This window comes from Octodon degus, unplaced genomic scaffold, assembly GCF_000260255.1.
Source record: "Octodon degus isolate 3935 unplaced genomic scaffold, OctDeg1.0 scaffold00459, whole genome shotgun sequence".
In the NCBI taxonomy this organism is placed as follows: Eukaryota; Metazoa; Chordata; class Mammalia; order Rodentia; family Octodontidae; genus Octodon; species Octodon degus.
This window is the reverse complement of record NW_004525035.1, coordinates 197,248-204,980: the sequence shown is the minus strand read 5'-3', so window position 1 is coordinate 204,980 and position 7,733 is coordinate 197,248. Positions and strand designations below refer to the sequence as shown.

At 34.8% G+C, this 7,733-nt stretch overlaps 2 pseudogenes; both read left to right on the top strand.

The window, feature by feature from the left end:
* The window catches only part of LOC101578259, a 5,220-nt pseudogene extending 3,519 nt beyond the window's left edge, over window positions 1-1,701 (top strand).
* A 1,162-nt stretch (window positions 1,702-2,863) lies between these two features.
* LOC101579448 overlaps window positions 2,864-7,733 on the top strand; it is a 59,884-nt pseudogene continuing 55,014 nt past the window's right edge.

Here is a 7,733-nt window from a genome sequence, read left to right as displayed (position 1 = left end):
GGGTATTGAACTCAGGCCCTCGTGCTTGCCAGGCAAGTGCTTATTCTACTGAGCTATTTCTCCAGCCCCCACAATCAGGGTACTATCCCTGGCACCACATACCACACCAGCTCCACCCCCTTGTGTGTTGAGCTGGCCAATAAGACCAGGTGTGGTGGCAGAAGCCTGTAATACCAGAGCTGGGGAGGCTGAAAACAGGAGCATCGCTATGAGTCTGAGCTGTGTAGTGAGACCCTGTACCAAACACATCTGAGCTGCATAGTGAGACTCTGTACCAAATACATTATTTTTTTTTAAAAAGAAAACAGCATGGAGGGTCCTCAAAAAATTAATAATTGAGCTATCATGGTATCTAGCACTGCCACTCCTGGGTATATGCCAAAGGGAAATGGTTCCATTGAGGCAAGATCTACACACTCTTGTTCATTGTGGTGTTATTCAAATAAACAAGGTATGGAACAAAAATAAATAAATAAAATAATAAAATAACCTCTGAAGTAAAAAAGAAAGGACAAGCATAATGAAAGAATTAATAAACACTTCTCAAGAAGACACTGATAAAACACTAGAGGAAAATATAAAATGATGGAATCCTTGAATTAGTAATATAGGAAAGAGATCGTGTGAAGCAGAGTCAAAGAGATATACAGGAACTTAAAATCGCAATTTCAAACTTGTAAAAACATTTGAGTAAAAGTGAAGATAGACTTTCAGATCTTGAATGCAGCACAGCAGCTAGTTGAAAGGTAAGAAAAATCTCTTAAAAACAACTAGGATGCAGGAAAAAGTAATTCATCACTTGCAAGATGATGCAAAGATGAAAAATGTGAGAATAGTAGGCATCAATGAGAAATGATTCAATACAAATGATGTAAAAAGAAGATGGAGAGCAGCAATAGCAGACAACTTCCTAAATATGGGGAGCGATCTGACGTTCAGGTATCCAAAGCACATACAACTCCAAATAACATCAACTGAATTAAAAACACACAGAAACTCATAGTAGCCAAGATCTCAGAAATCCAGCATGAGAACAATATAATAAAAGCCGCTAGAGAAAAGAAACAGATCAGGTTTATGGAAAACCCATCAGAATAATGGCAGAATTCTCTTTACAAAGAATGAAGTCAAGAAAAGCATGGAGTAGAGTACATCCAGTCCTCTGTGAAAACAAAGTCCAGCCCAGAATACTATATCCTGCAAAGAACAACTGAAGAATTTCATGACGACAAAGTCAACCCTACACAGACTACTAAAATATATTCGAGAGAGGACCCAAAATCAATGGAACTAAAGGAATGAGAACCGAAAGGAACCCACAAAATAGGGCAAACATTTTAACACAGGAGAAAAAGGAGTAAACAACAGTATGTAAATAACATGTCAATTGTAAAGTCAACAATTTCAATTATAACAATCAATGTAAATGGACTCAATTCACCAATTAAAAGAAAAAGACTGGCACAGTGGATTAGGAAGCAAAATCCAACAATACACTGTATAGAAGAAACACACTTAATTCATAAAGAAATTCATTGGCAGAAAGTCAAAGTATGGAAAACAATAATACATGGCCCACCATGTCAGAAAAAAGCAGCGGTAGCAATCTTTTCCACAGACAGTCTCAACTTCAAAAGAAGAATGATCAGAGTAAATAAATAAGGGCACTATATACTGGTTAGGGGAAAAATTCGAGAGGAAGAGGTAACACTCATAAATATGAATGAAGCAAACACAGGAGCACCCAACTATATAAGACAAATCTTAGCAGAGATGAATAATCTAATATTGAATACCTAAATATTAACAGGAGACTTTAAGACCCCCTTATTACAAAAAGACAGTACAAGTAGACAAAATATTAGCAAAGAATTAGCAGAACTTAACCAGAGCTTGGAACAAATGAAGTTAGTGGATATGTACAGAGTGTTGCAACCAACTTCAGCTGAATACATATTTTTTAAAGTTGCATATGGGTCATTTTCTAAAATAGACCACATACTAGTCCATAGGTCATGCTTATGTATATGCAAGAGAACAGAAATTATCCCATGCACATTATCTGACCACAGTGCATTGAACCTGGAAATAAATGACAAAATAAAGCACAAAAAGCCCACAAATGTGAGGAAGTTAAACAAATTTATACTCAGCCACCAATCAGGCACAGATGAAATTAAATAAGACATTGAAAAATTTGTACAGTTCAATGAAGCACAGCTTATCTGAATTTATGGGATGTGATGAAGCAGATATTAGAGGAAAATTTATAGCTGTGAACTCACACATTCAGAAAACAAAACGAGCAGAAATAAACATCCTAATGCTGCACCTGCAACATCTAGAACAGGAAGAGCAAACCAAAACCAAATCCCAAAGAGTGGATGATATAATAAAGATTAGAGCAGAAATTAATTCAATCAAGATGAAGAAAACAATTCAAAGACTTTACTAATAGAATTCTGGTTTTTGAAAGATGAAATAAAATTGATAATCCCCCAGCTAATGTCATCAAAAAGAGGAAAAAAAGAAAAACCTCAAATTCTAGCAATGAACAATGAAAAGGGTATAATAAACACAGACCCAGTGGAAATTCAGAAGATCATCAATAGCTATTTTGAGAATCTTTACTCTCACAGAATAGAAGACACTGAAGAAACAGACATATTTCTATTAAGTTACATAGTACCAAAAGTGAATCAAGAGGATATTAGAACTCTCAATAAACCAATAATGGCCAATGAAATACAAAATGTAATAAAAATCCCACTGACAAAGAAAATCCCGGGTCCCAATGGATTCACAGCTGAATTCTACAAGAAACTTACAGAAGATGTAGTGCCTATACCCCTCAAACTCTTCCATGAAATTGAAAACAAGCAATCCTCTAGAAATTATTCCTGGAGGTAAGTATTATATTGGTATGAAAACCAGGCAAAAAATAACTAAAAAAGAGAACTACAGGCCAGGTTCCCTCATGAACATAGATGCAAAAATCCTCAAAAAAATTCTAGCAAATAAAATAAAGCAAATCATCAAGAAGATTATATACTCTGACCAGATGGATTCATTCCAGGAATGCAAGGATGGTAAAATATATGCAAATCTATAAATGTAATACAATATATGCATAGATCCAAATGCAAAAAACATATGAGTATCCCAATTGGTATAGAAAAAGCTTATGACAAAGTCCAACACTCATTCATGTTCAAAGTCCTATAGAAAATTGGGATAGATGCCTCTACTACAATCACATAAACACTATCTATGACAACCCAATGGCTAACTTAATTGTAAATGGAGAAAAACTAGTCTTTTACTCTCAGATCTGGTAAAAAACAAGGCTGTCCATTCTCATCACTCCTATTCAATATGGGTCTGGAATCACTAACAAGAGCCATTAGAAAAGAGAGAGAATTAAAAGGAATAAGAATAGGTAAAGGAGAAGTTAAAATATCATTGTTGCAGATGACATGATACTTTACTTGGAAGACCCAACACACTCCAAGAAGCTACTAGAATTAATACGCCAATTCAGTAGCATACTAGGATACAAATACAATAGCCCAAAGTCAATAGCATTCATCTACACAGATAACAAACATAATGAGAAAGAAATTAGAGAAAGAATATCTTTTACAATAGCATTGCAGAAGATGAAATAATTTGGAATTAATCTAACTAAAGAAGTCAAAGATCTTTTCAAGGAAAATTATAGTACTCTGAAAAAAAGTGATCGTAGAGGATTTCAGAAAATGGAATGATGTTCCCTGGTCCTGGATAAGAAGAAACAATATTGTGAAGAGGAGCATACTACCAAAATTTTTGTACAGATTTAGTGCAATCCCTATCAAAATACCACCAACATACCTCACAGAACTAGAGAAATTGCTCTCGAAATTTACTTGGAATCAGAAAAGACCTAGAACACCAAAGGCAATCCTGGGCCACAAAGACCAGGCAGGAGTCATTACAATTCCTGAGTTGAAATTATACTGCAAAACTACTATGATAAAACAGCATGGTATTGGCAAAAACACAGATCTGATGATCAGTGGAATAGATTAGAAGATGCAGAAGCCACTACAGGCAAACTCAGCCACTTTATGTTTGACAAAGGGTCCAATCATGCTTACTGAAAGAAAGATAACTTCTTTAACAAATGGTGCTGGGAAAACTGGTTCTCTACATGCCAAAAAAAATTGACACAGGTCTATCACCATGCACTTAACTAAAATCACAATGGATTAAAGATCTAAACCTTAAAACAGAGAAACTAAATCTCCTGGAAGAGAAAGCAGGAGGAAATTTTTGAAGATACAGGGTCAGGCAAACAATTTATGAATATAAATCAAATCACATGAGTAATCCTTGAAATAATTAAAAACTGAGACCTCCTCTTATGCAGAAGTTTTTGTAAGTCAAACAACTTACCAAGAAAGTGAAAATACAATCCTCAATCTTGCAAATATCTTACATAATAATCACTCAGACAAAGGTCTTCTATCTAGAATTTATAAAGAACTAAAAAATTTAAGGCCCCACTTTTATTTTATTTTATTTTTTAAATTTTTTTATTTATTTATTTGTGTGTGTGTGTGTGGCCAGCTCAGCCCACCAGGGGGCAGGGCCGGCTGGCATGTGGTGCTGGGGGATCGAACCACTGTCCCTGTGCTTTGCTAAGCTTGTTCTAAGTAGGTGCTTTAGACCACTGAGCCATCTCACCAGCCCCCCCACTTTTATTTTAATTTTTTAAATTTCATTGAGAAACAAACTGAAATGAGATAGTCTAAAAACACATTAGTAGGACAGTTTAAATATTTAATACATTACATATTTTTGTCTTTGTAGTGGTTATTCATAGTTGGAGATGCAGATACGACATCCTGTCCAAATAGTACTAGTACAAATCTTTCTTCTCATTGAATTAAGAGAATGTAGCTGTGTATCTATCCTATTTTGTATATACAGATACAAAATGGTCCTTCATTTGTATACCTTTTCTTGGGTTTAGTTTTGGCAGAGATGGGTATTTCATTGCCATTTAAGTAATGTAGGTGCGGGAATTTGGCAAAATAATCCAGTATAGTCCAGTAGACCATAATAGTAGTGGGTTATCCGTGGGAATGGCAATGTCTGAAGTTGTTGACTTGGGCCTTATACAGCTCAGCATATTAATATTGCTTTACTTTTAATACCTCAATATTATACATTTCTGCTGGATGGTTAAGACCAAGAGAAAGCAAGACCTATATAACAAGAAGTGTAGCTTTTGCACCTAACAAAGTCAAATTCCTTCAGGATTTACCCTGAAATGTGATATTGTAGTTTGCAGATCCTTTGTCAGTGTCAGCCATGTGGATAAGTCACAGCCATTGCTTGACCAATTTGTTCTCTGTGAAAGCCTGAGAGAAGGTGTTCTCTCCATGTGACTCTCCTTAAGCACACTCTATATCATCAATCACTTTCTTCTCTGGTCCGATAATGTTGATCAGAAAATTTGAGGAATCACTGAGTTACAGATGTTACAACACAGGTTGTCTTATTTCTTGATTCCTCACTGACCTTGAAAGGCTTGGGTCAAAATGTTGGCTGTCCTTGCAGCTTTTCTTTTTCTGTAATTTTTGGTCTCCAAACTTGAGCTGTTAACCCACTAAAATAAAAGCTTAATAATATTGTTACACTATAACATAGGCAGTTCAGCTTAACCTCACTACTTGTCTGAATATAAAAAATCTTAGATACAACATAGGGTGGGGGCTGGGGAGATGGCTCAGTGGAATAAGCGTTTACCTGGCAAGTGCAAAGGCCTGAGTTCAATCCCTAGTTCCGCAAATTAAATAAATAAATAAATAAATAAAATAAATTTTAAGAAAACGAAAAAAAAGGCAGGTATTTTCCATCAAGTACTGATATGTTGAACTCTAATCCCTACAGAATGTGAAAAGAAAAAAGAAAAAGAAAATTAAAAAATAAAATTTTACAAAAAAATTCACAGCTAAATAATTGAAACAGTATTTTAGAAATCTAACCGTATACAACATTGTAGCAGGACAGTCCTATGATAGTTTTATTCTTGAGTCTTGCTTTCATTTATTACCCTTTTTTTTGAGAAAAAACATTTACTTTTGAGACAGTATAGTAGTAATTGATATGGCATGACAAGCAGTACGATATTACAGACCAGAATGACAGGCATTTCAAGCATGATCCTAGTATTACACATTGGTGTCTTTAGTGCAGTTGATTAGTTCACAGGTATCAGCATATAGAGTTAGTCAGGTTGAGAATCCTACCAAATAACTGCTAGTTTCAAAAGCCTGCTGAAGATTCTCAGGACCATTGCATTACCCATCTTGTGCTCATAAATGCATGGTTTTGCCCTTGTCATATTTCCTAGCTTTTCTCCTTGCCCTCTCCTACTTGTCTAATCCTTAAGTTCTCATTTTGCCTTTAATTGTGGTATAGCTTTCTATTTTTATTTCTTCTTTTGAGTTCTTACAGTAGGATGACTATATGATATTTACATATTTGGGATTGGTTTATTTTACTTATGTGTATATCTTCACTGGCATCCACTTAAATATAAAGGCTTTGACTTTATTTTGCTTCTATAATTTTGTTCTCTGAGAGGTTTGTGTAATGGGCATCCATGATGAATATTCACTTATCAGAAGATGATATTATACAACCTAATAATTATATGAAAAAATGCTCCACATCACTAGCCTTCCATGAAATACCAATTAAAAGAACACTCTGATGCCATCTCTCCCCAGAAAGAATGGCTATCATAAAGAAATTGACCAACAACAAATATTGGAGGGGCTGTGGCAAAAAAGGCACCTTTCTCCACTGCTGGAAATGTAGACTGGCGCAATCATTATGGAAATCATTGTGGAGACTCCTTAAAAAACTTAGACTGGAAATGCCATTTAATCCAGCTATCCTCTACCTGGAATTTCCCCCAAAAGTGCTGAAAACATTATATCACAGTGATATATATGTAACCTATGTTTATAGCAGCACAAGTTGTGATAGCCAAATCTTCGAAGTAACCACAATGCATTTCGCCAGAAGAATGGATGAAAAAGGGTTGGTATTTTTATATTAGCTATTAGTTTTATATTAGCATATTAGTTATAAAGAATGATAAACTTGAAGCCTTCATATATAAGTGGCTGCCAATTGAGGGTATACTCATAAGTGAAATAAACCAGACCTACATGTATAAATATCATATAGATTCCCTAGTGTAAAAACTCTAAAGAATAAATGTAATTGAAAAGTATAACACAATTAAATTGAAAACAAGTACTTAAGAATTAAATAACAAAAGAGGTCTAGGAGACAAGCTAGGAAACATGACAGGGGCAAAGTCATACATTTTTATGCACAAGATTATTAAGGAAATGATCCTGAGAATCTTCAGCCGGTTTTTGAAACTAGCAGTTAATTGGTAGATTTCTCATGCTGACTAACTATATATGCTGATACCTGTGAACTGAGCAACTTTACTGAAGTTAGAAATGTGTAAAACTAGGTCCATGCTTGGAATGCCTGTCATTCTGGTCCTGTAATGACGTACTGTTTCTAATGTCATATCAACTAGTGACATACTGTCTTTCAAGTAAATATTTGTTTTTTTTTTATAAAGGGTAATAAATGAAAAAAAAGATGAAAAATATCATAGGACTGTCCTGTTATAATGCCATATTATGGTTTGATTT